The 21,918-nt window shown below is 44.3% G+C and overlaps 1 protein-coding gene across 1 annotated transcript in view; it reads right to left on the reverse strand.

Annotated features, from left to right (window-relative positions):
* Slc7a14 (solute carrier family 7 member 14) overlaps positions 1-21,575 on the reverse strand; it is a 104,855-nt gene extending 83,280 nt beyond the window's left edge. Inside the window, exon 1 of the mRNA XM_040754582.1 lies at positions 21,381-21,575. The gene's annotated coding sequence lies outside the window, so the exon portion shown is untranslated. The remainder of the gene's footprint in view (positions 1-21,380) is intronic.
* Positions 21,576-21,918: the final 343 nt, after the last annotated feature.

Here is a 21,918-nt window from a genome sequence, read left to right on the forward strand (position 1 = left end):
ACTTAAAAGCATTACCCCAGCTAAATTCCCCTTGAAGTCAAACTTACATTAGCTATCAGGGATGATCTTAGGAGCTGTAATTATTTTCTCTTTAAAAAAGGGGATTGTTACTTAATTAGAACTGATTTCTTAATGATCACAGCATTATCTTCTGGGCGCCAGAAAAGATGTGTTTCTGTCAATCATCACGACTAATGAATTTCAGAAATACCATGCTCCTTGTTTAAGATCTCTGGTGCCGTGTAAGTGATGACCACCATTGTTTAAGATCTCTGTTACTGTGTAAGTGATGACCACCATTGTTTAAGATCTCTGGTGCTGTGTAAGTGATGACTGCCATTGTTGAACATCTAACAAGCTAGGAGAGACCCGCAGTGTTTCACCTTGATGTGCCTGCTATTACACCTTTTAAATTATTTTCACGTAAGCAATAGTGTATACACAGGGTATACACTGGCTCATTAATTTTTCCTCTGGCAAGTTTATGTTCAACCTAAACACCCAATAGTTTTCATTATTCAGGAAAGGGATTTTAATTTATCATCTTCTAATGAAGGTTCATTCATCAAAAAAAATTACTAATTACAGCGAGTGGGTTTAACAGCAGGCAAATATGGGCCGGCAATATGACTCAAAAGTGTGTTTAGTGCAAGCCAGATGACCTGAGTTGCGTCCCCGGATCCTGTGATGCAAAGAGAGAAGTGATTCCTGAATGCTGTCCTCTGAACCCCACAGGTGTGCCACCCCATGCGTGACCCCTATAATCACACGCATACAGCAATAACTAACTGCACACAAAGCAAGCAAACTGAACCGGCAGTGACAGATCTCTATCTTTCTCTGTCTCCCTATCATCGTGAATTTGGGAGGCCCCACTGTGGCTGGCTTTATTAAGAAGGATTCCAGCCTCACTCGATGCGTCATTATAACCAAAGGGAATCAAACACTGTTAGAGACAGGAACACAATCCCCTTCTTATGACTTCCTAGTCCTCAGTAAGGTGCTCTCTACTGAGGGGTTCTGGATTATTAAACCACAAAGACGGTGACAAGACTTTCAGATCCTCCCTGGGAAAGCACTATCCAAGCACTGTTCAGCTTTGCTGGAGATGTGTTTCTAAGCTGGGGCTGTAACTCAGTGGCAAAGAAGGCCTTGAGTCCAGGGTTTGATCCTCAGCCACCCCTCAAAAAGTGGGGAAAATAGAAATAAGAAACATTGTTTTCATTTGTTACACCCCCTTTAATAGTTAAAATATTGGCCAAAGAGTCCCTGTTGATATTTTTTCAACTTATTTTTACTTGATGCAAAAAACAAATTATACCTGGTCACGGGCTACTTGGCTATTTTAATGCATGTGTACAGTGTTTAATGTTTGAATCTGATTAACTATATGTAGCTTTCAAACAGTTATCATTTGCTTATAGTGAAAACATTCAAATTATTTCCCTAGTCTTTATTTAATTTTTTACAGTTATATGGAGGTTGGAGGGCACTTCTTCCATCCTGTGGGCTCTGGGGGGCTGAACCCAGGTCAGCAGGCGTGGTGGCAAGCACCTTCATTCATGCCTTTAAGCACCCAATTCAACAGCACTGCACAAATCTGTACTCTTAACTCTGACTTCACACCCACTGCTCAGCACCCCTGCCTCTCCTCTGTGGTCCTCTCCAGCTTCTGGCAACCACTGTCTAACACTCATCTTCTTAGAATTTCTTTATTTCCTGAGATCAATCAAGTCTCCATAATGAGAGAGAGCACATAGGCTCATCTTTCTGGGTCTGACATCTTCCATGTCACACAGTCACCTACAGCCCAAGCCGTGTTGCTGCAAGCGGCAGGATCTCACTCTTCTTATGTGTGAAGACTTCTCAGTTGCACGTGGTCCGTATTTTACGTGTCATGCCTCAGTTGATGGAATTATTTCCATCGACTTGGGTTATTTCTGTCTCTTGGTTGCTGTGGGCAGAGCGGCAGTGAACACGAGAGTGCAGATATCTCTTCGACATGTCACACCATGCTAAAACACTAGATGACTTACAGGTAGCTTTTTGATTGTTTAATGCAAAGAGTTCTATCAGATGTCATTCTGTCTTCTCTCAATACCGTTCCATTTAAAAAAGGCGTCATGCCACATTGATGCTTCTGTAAGCAGAAATGCTCACTTTTACATCGTTTCTCCCTCCTTCCTCTCTCTTGCCACTTTGTGTGCCCAATAGATTTCTACTGTGAACCTTTTGCTGCACAAAAGATGTGCAGGCATTAGTTCAACAAACACCACTTCTGAGTCTGTGCATAATGCAAGCTTTTGCAAATAGATCATCATATTTCTACATTAAATACCACCTGCTGTCCCTGGCTTTCAGTTGCATTTATCAGGACCGTTTCCAGTGTATAAGCTCTGTTATTGTCTCCATAACAGCCCATGATGGGTAGGAATCCAGGGGATTCCCTTTATTAAGTGGAGAATCCCCTGACTGTTGATAATTCTAGCCCAGTCTATCATTCACATGGTCTTATAATAGGTTCTTGTGTGAAAGGTTTGTGTGAGTGTGGTAATCTTTCTTGACATTTAAACACACAAGTGAAGAGTAATGAGCACAGCCTTTCCCCCTCAAATGACATCGGAGTGCCATCGAGGGGCAGAGGAATAAAAGGCAGTGGGTGTCTTCTAAGTTGGCCCGAGCCGTGGGTAATCACAGCCATAGGAAGGACAGGTTCTCTCTGGAGAGCAGAATTAGTTCTGAGTCATTTCCAACAGTGTGAAATGGCTTTTCCTGTTAGAAATCTGGTGTGCTGAGGATAGCTGCTGGCCCTGTGGAGGAGGCTCAGAGGGAATGGACCACATACTCTTGGGTTCTGGACTGAAAGGAATAATTAGATTTGACAGTCTCATTTCATACACAGGAAACAGAGGCCCAGAAGATGTGCTCGGAGTCAGGTCTGGTGATCTCATTTCACAGAAAAGGAGACATAAACACAATGTGTGTAGGGTCACTCTGCTGGTTAGAGGCAGTAGTCCTGGAATTCCAGAGGCAGGGATCTTCCTCTGGTTGGCTAGTTTAGGTCTTGTTTTATGACATTTGTGTTTTCGGCCTATACAGTTTCTGAAGCCAGATCTTTGGCCTTGCCTTCCTGGTTACAGATCTTCTTCCCCTGCCCGCCAGTCACAGTTTCCTTGTCTGAAAACTGAGGGTGATAATTCCTACCCTGTAGGGTCATTGCCCCAATTCATGTTAATGGGTATGAAATTCCTGATACATTCTAGATTAAGACATTGGGATGGTTAGTTTAATTTTTTATTTGACACAACCTAGAAACCCCTGGGAAGACTTCCGGTGAGTGCTTGTCTAGATTAGGTTGGCCAAGTCTGTGGGGGCATTGTCTTGATCATTAGTTGGTGTAGAAAGACCTAGTCCAAGAACGGGCGGCATTGTTCCTTGGTTTGGGGCCCTAGACAGCTGGCTGGAGAGAGCTAGGTGACACTAAACACGCATGCATTCGCTAGCTGCTCTTGACTGCCATATGTCAAGCTCCTGTGCCTGAGACTTCCCCACTGTGATGGACCCTGACCTGGAACTGTGAGCTGAAATAAACCTGCTTCTATCGGGGCATTTATCACAGCAACCGAAGTGAAACGAGTACAGACACCAATATTATTGCCATTGTTTTAGGTGACCAGGCTGACCCTAATTTACTGCAACTTGTACTTTGAGAAGTTCTTGCTCAGCAATGCACTCTTTCCCCATCTTGCCAGACTGGGCTACTCATAGGTTCTTGTTTCCATTGACCTATCTCAGGAACCAAGTGCAATGTTTTATTTAGTTTAAGGATTCCTTGAAATTCAATAATCTGTTTCTCCCTGTGGAATCTTAGACTGTCAAGAGGAAACCTCTAGACTCCTTTACAATGTGGGCAGCAGGAGAGAACCAGGCTGGCATAAGAAGGAAGACAGGTGTCCAAGCACTGTGTGGGAGAGTGCAGCTGGGGGTAAAATGGAGAAGGGCAGGAGGGCTGGGGAGACCCTGCCTGAGCTTGGCCCCAGGGCAGATGAGCGAGGCAAGGATGAGAGGGCTCTCAGTGCCATTGTGGATCAGGGAACAGAAGAGTCTGGCCCTTTCCTTAAGAACGAGGAGCCATGTTTCCTCTGATCTGCCGAATCTGAGCAGGCCAAAGTTAGACAGGGCCACTGCAGAAAGGGGCCAGGGACTGGTCTGTGCATGTGTGCATGTGGGTGGTGCTTATTTTCAAGTACACCTAGACTAAGACTTGCATGCAGCATTCCCTCTTTTCCTAGAAAAAGGGAGTAACAGTAGTCATCTTGGTAGGATTCCAGGTAATGAGAAGAGCCATACAGTCTATCTGGTAACCTGCAGCTTGCTAAAGGAAAGGGTGTTTTAAAAATTAAGTCACAAGTGAGGGGAGTTCAGTTTTCCTTGCTAGGCCTTCATGCCTCTTCGTCCTGTGGATAACACAGGTCTCAGTTCTTGTCTTGATGAAGTAGCCCCTTCCCTGCTATTGCTAGAAAATGAAGAACACAGAAGAGGGGGAACATACTGTAGTGAGAAGGAAAAGAAAAAAAAGCAGGAAACGAAGAGTAGAAATGTAAATGGAAAAAGCTAGTCCCTCGATGCTCTGGCAATGCTGGAACTGAGATGAACGGAACATGGTCCAGAAAAATGCATCTTTAAGTTAACAATTTGCTGCTTCCCAGCTGGAAAGAGCTGAGACATATGGCTATCTTCCTGTCCTGCAGATGGGTAATCATAGGACCAGGGAGACAAAGGATTCTGGAGTCTGTGAGGTCAGTCCCTCCTTACTGGAGGGCTAAGATGGAACCCCTACCCAGCTCTGCCTTTTTAGTATTTAGTATTAAACCTTCTTGCTTCTAGGTATGCCAAACTCTGTTTTCTTTTTCTCCCTTTGAAGCTCTGTTCATCCTTTCCAACTCCCTTGTAAGTAAAGTGGCCCCTGAGATGAGAGAGAAAGGGGGCCTCCTTCTAAAGTCAATGATAGAGGGGCATGTTGTCTTTAGCTTTCTGACAACCTTGGGGCTCTTCTCAAACACGTGGGTAAGTGAACCACCACTGTCCATCACAGACACAGTGACCTCTAGTCCTACAAAATGGGAAATGTTCTTTCTATTACAAATTTTTTCAGTTGACTCTTCTGACCTGATCATTCCCAGGCTCTCTCCTCTGCCTTCTTTCAAGATGTACCTCATTCACTTTTGTCAAAGTCTGCTGTCACCTCCAGTCCCAAGCCCTCCCGGATGTGCTTCCAGACTTACCACCTCAGTCAGAATTCAATGATCAGGAGATGTGTGTTTTATTAGTGTTAGAGCACTGAGTTTGTCATGAAACACTTCTCTGAATAAAATTCTGGCAAGCATCTGACACCTCACCAAATTCTGGCAAATGCTGCACTGTAGCTTATAAAAAGTGAAACTGAGGAGTGGAGAGATGTCTCCGTGTGTAAGTGCAGGCACTGCTCTTGCAGAAGGCCTGAGCTCCGTTCCAAGCACTGGTGTAGCTCACAAATGCCCATAACTCCAGCTTCTGAGACTCTGACGCCCCCTTTTGGCCTCTATGGGCACCTGTACTTACAAGCATATGCCCATACTCAGTCGCATATGCATGCACACAATTAAAAGTAAAATATCTTTAAGAAAGGAAATGAAATCGCTTGAGAGTTTAGCTTTAGCATTTTAAGTGAGTCCAAGAAGATGATCTTGAGTGATGCATCACAGACACACTACAAACAGTGTCTTAGTCCCCTGGGATTTATATCATCTGACTTCCTCACTAGACCCTGGCCCTATGTGAGCACTGAGCTGTGTGTGTTCAGGCTGGAAATGACCTTATTTTCTCTTGACAGTGATTCCTTTTGATTTTTGTTTGTTTTTGGTCTTAAGGGAGGAAAAGCTTTGATGTGCCTTGCCCGAAGAGAAAATCACCTTGAAAGTCCCAATGTGGCTCTTGTTTACAAATTAGACCTCCGGGCATGGTAAGGGAAAATCCATTAGTTAATGGCTTCATGATGGTGGCCTCGCATATGTGTTCTGGAAATTGGCAACAAATGGAATGATTGGACACTGAGAAGGGCTGGCCATTTACCCATTATTCATGTGCACTTTTCCAAGACACTGGCAAAGCTTTGACTGGGGCAATAACAAGCGTATTCCCTTTACACTGCCCAGCAGGCGATCTCAGCCTTCTACTGGTGCCTCCCGTTAAGGAAAGGCACTGCAGAAAGAATGTAATTTCTCTCCTCTCCTGTACTTGTTGGCCCAAATTTCTCTAGTCTCTTGCCTTGATGTTATGCTGATTGTCAACTAGGATCACTCAGGAGATGGACCTCTGGGCATGGTTGTGGGGATTATATTGAGTGTGTTAAATGATGCAGAAGGTCCATCTTAATTGTGGGTGGAAACCAAATATTCTCCAATAGGGGAATCCTGGACTGCACACAGTGGAGTGGGTGAGCAAGAGAGCCACCTCTCTGCGTCTTGACTACAGAGGCGATGTGACCAGCTCCCTCAAAGTTTCACACTGAATCTTGGTGTGATTCTCTGCTGAGGTAATAATAAACTTTTTTTCTCATGTACTCAGTAAGCTACAGTAGGAGTGAACTGTTTCGGAGAGAATTCAAAACCAAGGATGGGAAGGATAGCTGGGGAGGCTGTGGCATGCATTTGACCCTAATTCATGGACTGTGAGACCTTACCCTAATCATTTAAACTCTCTGATACTCTATTTTGTGAATGGAAACAGCAATATCTATTTCAGAGATGAAATGAGTAAATGTAAATGTAATTGCTAAGATTATCAGAAGTATTATGACATAGCTAACTGTCCTTGACTCTAAGAATATTCAGTTTCTTGCCGTTGTGAAGTTTCATGCGGGAAGAGATGACATCATAATATCCCACTGGCCAGTGAGGTATTTATTTAAAGAAGATTTTATGATGCAGTATAAGCTGACTTCTGATTCACAATCTTCCTGCCTTAGCCTCCCAGGTACTAGACTTACAAGCACTGTGATAGCATCATAGTATTCATTTGTAACTGATGGTTGGAGTACACTTAGGCTAGAAGATTGTACTGAAGCAAAAACGTCTGCTTCTGTTTTGATGGTGAATCTCTATAGTGGCATATTTCAGTTGTCTATATTAGGAATTTATTTCTGGCACAGTAGTCTGTACTCATTCAGATATTTTCTCTCTCTGCATTCTGATACTGGGAAGTGTGTCAAAGGTGCTATGACTAGGAATCTAGAATCTAAAATCAGCCCCAGACTGTCTGCATAGCTTATTCCTTTTTGGGATCAGGATAACTGGTCAGCACAGGGGCAAAATAGAAACAGCCAGAATGGTTACTTGGCCTGTTTTAAAGTAACAGTGTTGTCTGGTTTTTAAAAATCCACACGAGAGTCAATTCCATCTGCATCTCGAAGATGAGTCATTATCAGCCTAGGGCTGGTTTTGATATTAAATTTCAAATGTCAGGGTCCCATGTGCAGGTGTCTGACAGGATAAGCTTGACCCAAGTTTGCTCAGAGTCACAGTATCTTCTGAATTGGGACACACAGCACAAAGGGCAAGAGATGTCTCCTTGCAGGAAGCGCCCAGCCTCTTGGATCCTTCCTGATTATCCACGAAGCTCCATTAGTTCTGAGATTGTGTTGCAACTTCAACCCCCAGGAGGAGAACCTTGGCAGCGCCCATGACACCACCCATTTGTGGTGAGGTCAGCAATAGTCATATACAAGTCAGTCTCCAGGGCTTGGCAAGCATGCTTGGCTTCTGTTTGGGGAAGATCACTCTTGGAAAGACCGATTGAGACAAGTTTTTGTACATAAGTTTCTGAGACAATTCTGCCTGCTAGACAAGCTAATTTAAAAACATTCATACCCTTCTCTGTCTAAGACTTCTTTTTTCAATATAATCTTTACTGAAATACAATCTAAAATTTACCTTAAAAAGTATTCCCCAGAAGTCATTTAGACATAAGATATTAGTGCTACAGATCAGAAAATTTTTATCAGCATAAATTTGTATATAATAAACAAAACATGTTATGCTGGTTAATTCAGGTAAAATCATCTTGCTTCCAAAGCAGAGAAGACTCGAGTTATCTTGTTTCTCTTTCTTGGCCACTACATGACTTACATTTTATTCAATTACCCTACTTGTCTAATAACCTTGCCATGAACTTGGAGTGAACTTTTCTGGATCCTTGTGGACTCTGGCCTCTTTCTTTTTGTGTATACTGTTTTGTTGTGGTCACTGTTATACATGGCCTTGGTCCTACATACTCAATGCATCAGACACATTCTAAGCCTTTTCCTAACAAGCTTCTTTATGTGATGGGTGGAGTGGTACAGAATGGCATAAGCACTATGACAAGGTTCTGCACGAACCTCTGGACACCACGCAGTTGGCATTTGCCTCAGTCCTGAGAGGGTTGGGAAAGAGAGAGAAGCATTTTGAGACTGAGGAAATGTTGCTTCTCTGCCTGGGCTAAAGCAGTTTGCTCTGGGGGGAAATGTGTTGCCCTTAGGGGAAAAGGACTTTAGCTACCACCCTGCTTTAACTATGAAAACGTGGGCAGATGACTGCCCTTCTCTGGGTCTTAATCTTGTAAAGTGAATTTGTTAGGTTAGGTAATTTGTATTGGACATGGACTGCCTTAAAGTTGGACGAAACAAAGCAAGAAAAGAAATGATCTCAGAATCCCAAATGTACACAGACTGACTTGACTGTGAAGAGAAATTTTAGAGCATAAACTTGAATAAATTATTAGAATTATGTCAATGAGTGAGGAATTTAACTGTCACAAATCGCACTGGAGCTCTGGGATCTGCGATTCTGTGTCTGGTGTGTTCAGGCACAGGCTGCTTCATCTTTCTGAAGGCTCTCTCATCTAGAAAATGGACTGTGATTATCAATACGCAAACCCAGACAGCATATTATTTATTGAATCATCAGAGATTAAGATGCCGTCTGTTCGGGTTGTGCCTCTGTAATCCTTGTCAGTCTGAAGTGAAGAAGCAGAGGAGGGTATGCGAGCTGGGGGCAGAGAAGCATGCTAGCGTGCTGGTGTGCTGTTTGTCAGCATTTCTGAAGAGAATGCTCTCATGTGGGCATAGCCAGGGACCTGATCTATTCTAAGCTGTAGAGAAAGAAACATCTTTTTCTTTTTTCTTTCGTTCCTTCCTTCCTTCGTTCCTTCCTTCCTTCCTCCTTCCTTCCTTCTTTCCTTTCTTTCTCTCTTTTTCCTTCTGTCTCTCTTTCCCTTCCTCTCTCCCTTTCTTTCTCTCATTCTTTCTTCACAGGGTTTCTCCATAGCCCTGACACTCACTCTGTAGACCAGGTTGTCCTCAGACTCAGGGATCTGCCTTCTGCCCCCCTGGTGCTGGGATTAAAGGTGTGCACCACCATGCCTGGCTGGAACCATATCTTCATAGTCAGCAGTAGAAAGCTTAGAGCCTCTTTGGTATTTAAAATCCGTTCTGTGTCACTGGATTCTGCTCAGGTGATGAAGGTGACTCCTGAAGGCTCCGCAGAGCAGGTTGGGTGCAGTGAGGACCGAGGCCCAGTCTTTACACTGGAGCTAACTGTAGCTGACCTGGGGTAACTTAGAATCTCCAGATCTTAGTAACGTCAGCTGTAAACGGGGAAACGAGGTGGCCTAGATGACTACTGAAGTTTCTTCTGGTTCTAATGTTAGACTTTGACTCTGGTGTCTGCTGCAAACTGGTGTTTACATTTGGCTCTAGCGATGTTCCTGGAAGTCTTATTTAACACCCTACTTAAAGAACAACCCTAGGGCTACATGATACCCACCACAGTTTCAGTCAACTCTCTCTAGACTCCTGACATTCCCAAGGCTTCCCCTGAGTCCACACAGCTAGCATTCCCACAGTCCCCATATCCTCAACAGTCTTCTTTCTCCCTTATCTACCCGAGAGTACAAATCACCCAAACCTTAAAACAAGTGTAAAGTCTTCTGAGAAGGTGGATTATTCTCTGGTCTCTTCAGAAATCCCTTCATAGCATGTTATAGCATGTGACATGTTATATATACAACTTCTGAAGTCTATGCCTGTCCCACTGTTAGATCACTACTGGTGTCTAGAAGGAAGGGGTCCAAGGTTCAGTTTTCTATCTAACTCCATGCATCATAAGGAAAACCCACAAACCAATAATTCTTCAATAAACTGTACGGAAGGCATTTTTTCAGAAATATGACCTACTGTTTTGGGTTTTAGATCCAAACCTTTAATTTAGGCCTCACATTGTGCTAAGTTATTTGGACTCTTACCCTATTGAAATTGGAGAAGCTTTTAGAAACTGATTTCAATATCTTTTTGTAAAATTTTTTTACATTTATTTTTGTGTGTGTACATGTGCACTCACATATGTTGGAATCCACATGTGTCATGACCTGTGTGTAAACTCCAGAGTACAACTTTTAGAAGTCAACTTTCTCCTATAATGTGGGTCCCTGGGGTTGAATTCAGGTTGTCCTGATTGGTAGAAGGTGCCTCTATCCACTGAGCCATATTGTCAGCCCTAAGGGTGATTTTAAAACCCTGATTGGGAGCCTCGTTGTTTTAAATTTCATAAAAGCATGCATGGATCTCACCTCCAGGAGAAGCCCAAGAGTAAATTCTCCCTGTATCAACTGATGCTTTAGGAATCTGAGAACCACATAGTTTTGAACACACATTTGTGAATGGAGGAGGCTGTGCCTAGCATTATGCAGGGAACAAGCCTTATTTTGAAGACTTGTTTTGTACAGTGTACTATACTTAGTGCATTCTCTCTCCTCAGTGCTGTAGTGGTTTGAGTAAGAATGGCCCACGTATTTGACTGTTTTAGTCATCATGGAGTGGCACTATTTGAGAAGGATTAGGGGGTGTTTCCTTGTTGGAGGAATTGTGTCATTGGGAGTAGACCTTGTGGTTTCAAAAATCCATGCTGGGGACACAGTCTCTCTCTGAAGATCAGGATGTAGTTCTCAACTACTTCTCCAGCACCATTCCTACCTGTTTGCCACCATGCTCCTCACCATGACGATAAACAAGTCCCCAATTAAATGCTTGCTCTTCTAAGTGTTCCATTGGTCATGGTGTATCTTCACAGCAATAGAACAGTGACTAAGAGAGTGTCCATGAAAATTAAAAATACCTGCTAGTGAGATAGCATAGCCCAGGCTGAGAACTATTGGTTTTAGAAGAAACCAGGAAGCCTCCCACACACAAGCACAACTTTCTGGACTAGCAAGTTTAGATCCTAGATTTTCTCAAATCTAGGCATTGAATTAATTGACAATCCTAGTTCAGGGTTCATTACAAATGGAAAAACACACATTTTCCTTTATATGGGTATAATAGTCTACAGCTATTATAGGTCTCATAGGTCTTTCTTGAAGAAGTTGAGTGATGCCACTTCAGATTTCATAGCCAGGACATTTTGAAGTTGAGAGGGAAACCAGGTCTTCTGGCACACGGATCATCTCACATCCCAAAAGGAACTAAAAACCACACAGACAAGCTGGCTTATGCATCCTACAGTCAACTTGTTGCTAAGACATAGGGCTACTGTACTAAGTTGGAAATACACACACACACACACACACACACACACACACACACACACACACACGTCCTATCAGAGCCTTCTCAGTTGGTTGACTTGCTACATTAACTGTTGAGTGTCCATTAATGGATACAGAACACATTAAAGTCCACAGTCACAAAGTTGAGTCCTTATCTCAATTACAACTAAATTAGTGACAGGGTTTATTATTTTTTGTTTGTTTTTGTTTTTTCTAGGCAGGCTTTCTCTGTGTAACAGCCTTGTCCTTGAACTCACTCTGTAGACCAGGCTGGCCTCGAACTCACAGAGGTCTGCCTGTCTCTTCCTCCTGAGGATTAGGCATGTGCCACCACTGCCCAAGTCAGGGTTTATTCTTGACGGATTCCCACCTCTAAGAAAAGACATCTTGCTCCGTGACTTAAACTCTGTTTAGACTGTTGCTCTTAGTAAAAAATTCCGGAGCAGAGGCTAGAAGGTTCCACTAAACAGTGAAGATGTCAGGCCTGACTTTTGGAGTGTAGACGGTGCTGGCTCCTGCACCGTCACTCACAATGGCTCATGTGCAGCTGTCCACGTTTCCTGAGGGAAATCACAAAGTAGTCTCATTGCACACAGGACACTGTGGAGCAGCAACACGCACTGCTAAGCCATTGAAATGACGGGACCATGGCATCGATTGTAAAAGGCTATAAGCCATCTCCCAGAGAGACATCGAAGTTGCCCACACCACCATCAGACTACAGACATGAATTCCATAGACTTTCTTGATTGCTTATCCATCCAGAAAATGAAGGTAGAATAAATACCACTGAGAAGGCACTTGGGTGTGAAGAGGCTTACCAATAACACACATCAGCTGTCTGAGGGAATCATGGTCTTCCAGGAGGCAAGGTAGCCTGGGGTCTAAAAGCACAAACTTGTTAGATATATGAAATTGGATAGGCCTTTTACTTTTGGATCCAGGTCTTCTCCTCTTTACCATAGGGATACTATTCTTTTAGGGTAATAATAAGTGTAGTAAACATTGCTACCATTGTCATCATTATCATCCTCACCCTTATAGAGTAAAGAGTTATTATGAAATGCCAGTGTTTCCAATAACAATTATATAAAAATATGAACTTTGATTTTGTATGTATCACAAGGCAGAGTACAGGTTATTGAAGTCCTTGGTCCTTGGCTTTATCTAAAATCCAATACTACCAGAGTCAGTGAGATGACTCAGTGGGTAAAGGCACCAGAGTTAGTTCCCAGGAACTCATGTAGAGGTGAAAGGAGAGAACAGTTCTCTGACCTCTACACACATATCATGATACATATGTACACATACACACACACACAGAGGGAGAGTGATATACATACATGCATGCATACATACATACATACATACATACATACATAATCCTTCTGCTTTCTACTTTGGTAGAAGTATAGTAGAAGGAACTAAACTTGTTGCCTAAATGAGCTGTCATGACTAATGGGATGCATGATGTTTAAAGATGTAGTGGGTGGAGAGAAAGGAGCCCTGTGTCTCACTTCTGCCTCTGCCATTAACTTGGATGACTGTGTCTAGCTTAAATTTCTGTGGGTACAAAGTGAGAGAGCTAGATTATGTAGTGCTACAAAACACCAGTATAATGATAATTTGGTAGAGATTAAATCTCTGATAAACAGTCAGTAAAGACAAATTAGGATGATCATTCTGTCTGCAGAATGCTCAACACCTGGGTCCAGTTGTTTTACTTACCACTAAAACAAAGGGGTGGAGAGCATCTAAAACAAAGAAAGGGCTGTGGAAATCAGTTTGCTCATTTGTAAATTGGTTTACTTGGTAAGAATATTTTTCCTTTGGCAAATGGGAATCAATTAATTCTGAGCATTTGTTATTGATGAGCTGGACTAGAATTCTCTCTCTCTCTCTCTCTCTCTCTCTCTCTCTCTCTCTCTCTCTCTCTCTCTCTCTCTCTCTGCAGTAAACACCCTTAAAAGCAGACCTCATTCCTCCTGAAAGAGGATACTCTCTTGTGATCCATCAGACTATAGAGCTGTCCAATAATTAATGTCTGTGCCTTCATGTCATACCGTGCTTCTTCTGAATTCAGAACAATAGCAATTACTTCCATTATTGTGAAAGCTGACCAGATTCTCTCTCCAGAAAATAACGAGTGAGAGTGGAGAAGTGACAGGGAAAGGAGAAAAAGACACACCACTTGAGCTTACGAAGTCGCTCATCAATCTAAGACCTAGTAGCTGATACGTCACCCATCCTTTGAGGATGCCAGCAAGACATGTTTTTTTGGCAGCAGTATGTCTTGGCCATTGTTACCTTCTGTTTCCTAGACCCACTGAGGGGCTAGGAAAATCAGAGTCCTGTTTTATTTGTTAAAAGCTTGTACTATGAAAACATCCATTTTCGTTGTGTCTGTGTGTGTGGTGCACACATGCATGTTTATGTGTGTCTAAGAGAATATGCGAACAGACATGGGAAGAGATTGATGTGGCATGTCTTTCTCCTTTGCTCTCCACTTTAGTTTTGAGATAGGATCTCTTACTGAATTTGGAATTCACTGGTTGTCCAGATTAGCTGGTCAGCAAGCCTTGGGGATCTCTCTTTATCCGCTGTCCCCCAGCTCTGGAATTTCAGGCACATGCTACCATGCTTGACTTCTAGATGGGTCCTGAGAATCCAGCTTTGGGCCCTCGTGCTTATGTGGCAAATACTTTCCTCACTGAGTCTTCTCCTCAGCCTGAGTAATATTCATCTCTTCTTTTAAAAGATTGATTTATTTTACCAGTAGGAATGTTTTGTATGTCTGTGCACCATGTCTGCACCTGGTGTCCGCAGAGGCCAGAAAAGAGAGTTGGATTCCTTGGAACTGGAGAAGAGATGACTGTGAGCCACCATATTAGTTCTGAGAATGGAACCCAGGTCCTCTGCAAGAGCAAGTGCCCTTAACCACAGAGCTGTATCTCTGGTCCCCAAAACTTATTTCTTGTGAGAGGGTTAGCTAGCTGAGTATATGGTCAGAAAGTGTATACATAATAATAATGAATCCAACAGATACTTTTTAAGTGCCCATGTACCAGGCTATAAGAGTTTCAAACACCACCATGCTCCTGTACCAGAACAAGACCATTTCCAATTACATTATTGATTAAATGGAAAATGGCATACTCTAAAACAGTGTCAGAACTAAATTATCAATTCTCTGGTCCTTCAATATAAAAAATCAGAGAATTTTATTAATTAACAGTAATGGAACATTGAGCTCTTTTCAGCTTGGAGTAACAGCATTTCCCCTTTTCAAAAACCCAGGTGCATCCGCAAGACAAAGGCTCTGTACTATTCGAATAATTGACTCTCAACTAAAGCTGCTTATTATTTAAACTAAAGTGATTTCCTAGGTCAGGGCCACCAGCCTTTCCTTAGTTTCCAGTTTTTCCTTTAGTAATATAATTTCAAGTGTAAAAAAGACCTGAGAATGATATGCTTGGCCACCACTTGGGACTAGGTGTGTCTGAACTATCTCCCTGGCAGAGCATCTTCAAGTTACCACCCACCGCTGTCAGACTGAAGTAGCTTAGAAAGGAAGTGACCTGCTAGAGTCTGATGCCTTTTAGCTAATCCCACTTTCATTTTCAGGTGCTCTGCTGATAGATAGCAGGATAACATATAAATCAGCAAAAAGGACTTCATTGAGTCTTTGAGATGAACAACACCTGTAACAAATACAATTAAGAATTATCTGATTTTTACAGAAAGGGCCTAAAGTTGGGAGGAGTGTTGAGTAGATCTGTGAGGAGCCGGGGGGAAGAGTATGGGGAGGGCAGTGAATGCGATCAAATACATCGCATGCATATATGAAATTCTTAGAGAATTAATGTATATTTTTCAAAAGACAGCAATCATCCACTGGGGGAATTTCATTTCATTTATGAGCTTATCTTCTACGGCATCTGAGCCCTGTGTTAGTCCAGTGCTAAGAGGAGAGTAGCGCCGGGCAGTGGCGGCTCACGCCTTTAATCCCAGCACTCGGGAGGCAGAGGCAGGCAGATCTCTGCGAGTTCGAGACTACAAGAGCTAGTTCCAGGACAGCTTCCAAAGCCACAGGGAAACCCTGTCTGGAACACCCCCCAAAAGGAGAATATCTAAGTATCATAAGTGAAATAGGCTACGACTACATATGAAACACACTCTGACTTGAGGCATGAGTAGCATCAAGAAAGTGGCAGGGGTAGACACTCAGCTGGACTGGAGTCCACACTAGCTGGGTTCTCAAGCTCTACTCACGATCTAGACAGATTTCACTAGGGGATTCATGCTGCAAATGCTCCCATTTAAGGCTGGGATACTTAATGCAGCCCCAAGAGTTCAGTTGAAGAAATAGATTTTTTGCCTTTTCCTTTGGTTTAATTAATGCACAAAATAGAATTATTGTTGTTCACACTCACTTATGAGAGGGGTTGGCGCTCATTTCGCTAGTAATACAACATTTGTTTTACACTATCCCTCTCGCCCCTCTGCACTGAGGAATGCCCACAATACACTTTTGGTATTATTTCTGAATCCCTAACATTACAGCAGTTTTCTCTGAGACACTAAGACCCTTTAGTTAATGACTATTTTTTCTGAGAGGGAAATAAATGTTCAGATTCAAACCACAAACAGTGCACAGTTTCTATTAATAGAACCTAACCAGAAATATAAGCAATCAAAAATTCAAATCCAACATCCTACTTTTCAATGAAATTGAAAATAAAGTCAAGATGCATTCTTTTGAAAGATTAAAAACCCTCAGAAGTCATTCAACTCTGGTTCGGGCACAGGTTGTACTGTATCTGCATGTAATGATCACCAATTGCATTCAACCACTCCTTAAAAGTATCCTCATCCAGCTGTGTCTCAGTCTTACCACAGCTGTTTGGGGTTGGTTATGGAAATCCCGTCAATGTTCTACAGATAAAGGAAGGGGTCTCTAGGAAGGGTCTATGATGTCACCAACTTACTGATGCTTCTAAGCCATCTATTATTTCTGCGTTTGTCACAATATACTTGCTAAGATGCATTACTGTGCTGTTGAACATGAATTCTAGACAAGAACAAGGTTACTTCTAAGTTGGAATTCAGGAAACCAAACCAAACCAAACCACCAACCCATTCACAGAGTTCATAGGAGACAGACTGCTAAGGCTCCTGGCTCCTCCAGCAGACGTGTAGCTCCTTGCTGGCTGACTGGCCCTGCCTGTCTCTGGGCAGCTACAGATATAGTAGGAACAGTATTCTTTTCTCCTTTCATGGGAGAAGCTTCAAAGAGAGTCTTAAATCCTTAATTCTTCTCAATGCCTAGTTCTTTTCTGCTGTGAGGAATTTTTAAAAGCACTTCCTTAAAGTGGCATTGTCCAACAGCACTTTCTGCAATGGTGGGAAAGTTTTCCCCTTCCAATAAGGTAGTCTTTTGTCACCTATGGCTATTGAGCACTTGAAATATGAGATATTGACTTCAAAATATTTTAGCTACCGTTGGACTCTAAGTAGGTAGAACAGGTCCATACAGTTTAAGATCACAGTTCACAGGGCACGGAACACCTCATCAATAGTACCTTTAGGCTTATGAGGTTATTTAATATGAATTTAATGAGTTATGCCTTAACTGGGCCTAGAGAGGGGGGCAGAAGTGAAATGTTGGCAATAGCAAAGAGAAGGTATCTGAGGATCTCTAAGGAAGGGCTAACGAATGGAAAATCCATTTGCATTTAAGTGCCATTTGGATTGAACTTGAATTTTTAAGCTAAGTTTTGGAGCAAGACAGAACTATCAATTCAGATAAAAATATCTACTCTGAAACATGGTATGTGCTCACTTATAAGTGGATATTAGCTCTACAGTAAAAGGTAAGCATGCTACTGTCCATACACCCAGAGAGCCTAAGTAACAAGGAGTGCTTAAGAGGGGACAGACATAGCAATCTCCCTGGGAAGGGGAAATATATTATATTTTGCTGGTGGACTAGGGGCAGGTGGGTTGGAAACAGGAGGGGCCAACTGGGTGGGAGAGGGAGAAAATATTGGAGAAATGATTGGAATGGGTGGGGCATTTGGGGAGCAAAGTGGAAACCTAGTGCAATGGAAACTCCCTGTAATCTATTGGAGTAATCCTAGGAAAGATTCCTAGCAAAGGGGAATAATGAACCTGAACTGGTCATCTTCTGTAATCAGGCAAGGCCTCAAGCTGAGTGGTTGGGTCACCAACCCAGCCACAATACATTTGAACTACAGTTTGTACTGACTGCAGAGTGTTTTGGGACCAGAGCCTAGCAGAATCCTTGTCAAAGAGACCAGAGAGACTTCATCCAGCAATCCTGATGGGAGCAGTTGCAGAATCCCACAGCCAAACATTAGGTGGAGCTCAGGGAGTCCTGTGGCAGTCAATTGACCGGAACTTATTGTGGCTCACAGAGATCAGGGAGCCTGTAGGGATCTCTCTCTATATATGCTATGACTGAGTAGCTTGGTGTTCTTGTGGGATTCCTAACAGTGGGAGCAGGGGCGGTTGCTGACTCTTTTGCCTACTTTTGGGATGGGATCCTTTCCCTCTTACTGGGTTGTATAATCCAGCCTTCATATGATGGCATGTACCTGATCTTATTGTAGAATATATATGCCATGTTTGTCCATGTCCCTGGGAGGTTTCTCTTTTTCTGAGGGGAGATGGAGAGGATGTGGATCTGGGAGAGATAGAGGATGAGGGGGAGCCTGGGTGGGGGAAGGAGGGGAAACTGCATTTGGGATGTAACATATGAGAGAAGAATAAAAAAATGTCTACTCTGCCAGTGTAATCACTATGGCTACAGGAATTCAATGAATGAAGATGAAAATTTACCCCAGACGGTTAAAAAAGCAAGGAGAAGTCAACGGGATGTCAGAGTCTACTAGAATGACCAGTAATCTCAGGACCATCCTTAATGAAGCTCTGTATTTGGGAGAATTGGGGAGACCCCAAGAAATGATGGGTGGAAGGACTTGCCTTCATGCCTAACTGTGGAAAGCAGTTATAGTGACATTTATAGTGATCTTTATCTCTGCCTACGTTATTTTAGAGCCCTCTTTCAAGTCCCTTTGAAGCCATGGGGATCTGCTTAGAATAATCAGTTTGACAGAAACTGTGTTGTTGGACTAGGTCAGAGAGCATATAGATAATAAGGGCATATTGAGGACAGCCACAGATCATCCTGTTTGTGAACTGTTTCATAGGAAACATGGAACTGAAGAGGATTGACTATGTCTCTTGGGTACACAGAGGCAGGCAGTACTGAAATAGTAGCACTAGAAGAGGAAAAATATGAGAAAAAGTAGCTAAGAGGACTGTCTGTGTGTCAGGCATTCATAGTATATCAGGATGCTAATATTACTAGGAATGGTGAGCCATGGGGGGGCATCTGTCCGTGGCCAACCGGAACCACCAGGAGGTGGTGAGAAGGATGTGATACCTAGAGTTGTGTCTGGGTACATGGAGTGTGGTATTTCAGGCCTTGTGACTTAGTAGGAAGGGTACTGACTCTGGAACACATTTGTAAGATTTAGATACTAACTTTTCAATTATGTGACTAAGAAGAATGACTCCTCTGAGTTCCCAGTATCTCCTTTCTGTAGAACAATGGTACTGAATACATATTCACAACGATTCTAAGCATAAATATAACAGCACAAATCTAAACATGAAGGCATATGTGGGTTTCCAGATTCAGCATTCCACTCTTCTAGTTCTTGTCCTTCCCGGAAAGCCTGCTGGTTTAGCCTCCAACCTGTTTCTGTAAACTTGGAGCTCAAGTTGTGTGAACAGTTGTATAAAGCATAAAACAGTTGGGAGGGTGGGAGTGAGTGACAGGGGGTAGGTGAACAGATTGAAGAAGAAAGGATTAGAAGAGAGAGTAGTGTGTGAAAGGGGAGAAGCTCTCCCTTTGTCATTTACGCTATCCCCACTCCTCAACACAGCTGCTGAAAGTCAAATACTTCATCAAGAGCATGGACTTGATTTGGACAAGGGAGAACAGATTGTGAATCCAACCCCTGGATCAAGGCCCTAACTCAGGTTATAGGTATGGTTAAGCATTGATATGAAGTTTAGGCAAGATTACATTGTCTACCAGAGTGTAGGTCTTCAGAAAATAATTATTCTTTTAACTTTCACATCCCCCACAGCATACGGTGGTGAGAGAAGGGTGCAGAGGAGAGAAAAGAGTCTATCCCAAACAGGCACACATCTATCTCCCATTTAATGAATTCACTTGCTTTTCTGTAGCCTTACAATTCTATGAAGCCACAGAAATATTTAGCAGGAGAGCATCCCTAACTGCTTTTTCAACATTTTATGGACCAGAAGACTTGTGTCAGGCAGGGTGGGGTATCATCCAGTCATATTCTGGGCGCCTTTTTCTTCCACTCAGAAGTGCTGGGACCCTCTCCAGCAAATTTGGGAAAGCAGAGAACTGGGAAGGCAAAGGATTCTCACCTGTTTTCTAGCTAAACACCAGACGACGCCCCTTAGGTGATTATATCTTAGTTGCAAGGAAAGCTGGCCAGCCAGAGGGGATCCCACTAGTTCCCAGGTATGTACCTCCCAGTAGACAACTTTCAGCACCTCGGACAGCGCCCGCCTCTCGCCAGCCCTTCCGCGTGGGCACCCCAGCGCTCTCTGCGACCCGGGAGAGGAGGCAGGTTATCCTGGCATCCCTTGGCTACTGGGTTCAGTTACTGCCTTCACATCTCAGGCAAACCGCCTTTGAGCCTTTTGACTCAAGATCTCAATGAACCGAGTTTCGCACACGTAGCGGCATCAGCACCAAAAAAAAACAGGCGACAGTCCTGCTCCTCCCACCCTCCCTCATCTTTTCTCTGTCTTTCCATCCCTTCTGAGTCATTTGGCAGCTTCCACCTTACTGCTCGATCGTAATATAAAATGCATATTTGACGGGGGAGGAGGGGTGACTCAGGGGAGAGAGGAAGCTCGGGGCCATGCCACCCTACTCTGGCCCTCAGAATTCGTGGTAAACGAAATGAGCTTGGGGCTGGGGAAAAGGCCAGGCTAAAGAGGCGAAACAGCTCGGGCGAGAGTCTTCTCGAAAGCCGCCAGCTCTGGGCAGCAACGGTACCCGGATACCTCTCCCGTCACATCCTTCTCACCGCCTCCCGGTGTCCCGGTTGGCTGGGGACAGATGCTCCCCGCGGCGCACCAGCCTAGTCGGGGCGTCAGACTCCCCGGGAGTCCCTTTGAAGAGTTTTGCTCAGGTAAAAGGACAGATTGTTGTCCCCGCCTTTCTCTGGGACTGCAGCCCTGAAAACATCTCTTCTTTTTCCAAGAGCTCAATCCCAGGCCGAGAACCCCGTTGCCCAAGTCAGGTGCGTGCATAGGCAGGGAGGACAGGATGGGCCCCGCGGATGCGGAGACCCGGGCAGCCCAGACTCCCAGCATCTCAGCCTCGCGCTCCCGCCGCGGCGGAGGCTGCGCCAGCCCGCGCCCCGCCTGCCAGCTCCTGCACGTACCCACATCGCGGACGCTCCTGGGGCCCCATTCCCTGCAGGAGCCCGAGAGACCCTGACCTCGCTCCTTCTTTCTTCCAGAGACCCCCTTCCCTAGATCGCCCTCAACCTCCGCGCCATGTTCCCGCTTCCACCCTTCGGGTGCCTGGGGCTCCCGGTTCATCTTAGCCGCGGGGGGTCCAGTTGGGAAGACAGGGGCTGGACAGGGGGCACAGCCTGTGGTGAAGAGGGACATCCACTCACCAGAGCTGCTGGAGGTGATGGCCTGGATGCTGATGGCCGGCGATCTGCACTTACGGCTGAGATGGGGGCGGTGGTGGTGGTAAAGAAGGCAGGAGGCAGCGGCTGCTGCTGCTGAATCGCTCCTCAATTATTCAGATCTAAACCCCTCCGCACAGCTCCAGCGCCTGCCAGTCTGCTTTCCAGCTTGCCTATCTCCGCCTCCTTGCAGTCACGTGGCTAGCCCAGCCCCTTCCATTACTGGGAATACCCCCCTCCCGCTTCCGCCGGCTCTGTCACTCACCAGCCTTCCTGAGCTTCCAGGTGCGGCCTCCAGCCTCCAGTATCTCCCGCAGCATGGGGCAGGGTAGCCGGGTTCTATGCCCTGGGAATGCAGGGTGGGGTAGGACTCTGCAGTGTCGCTGTGCTGGCTGAGATGGCTTCTGCCACCAGCTCCCTTTCCCCTGGACTCAGCTACCCCACCAGCCTTGCTTCCTGTCCCCTGGAAGCTTTCTTCCTCCCGGTTTGGAGTCCTTGATACTCCTAACCTTTCACCCACCTC

This window comes from Mesocricetus auratus, unplaced genomic scaffold, assembly GCF_017639785.1.
Source record: "Mesocricetus auratus isolate SY011 unplaced genomic scaffold, BCM_Maur_2.0 Super-Scaffold_100011, whole genome shotgun sequence".
NCBI classification, from domain to species: Eukaryota; Metazoa; Chordata; class Mammalia; order Rodentia; family Cricetidae; genus Mesocricetus; species Mesocricetus auratus.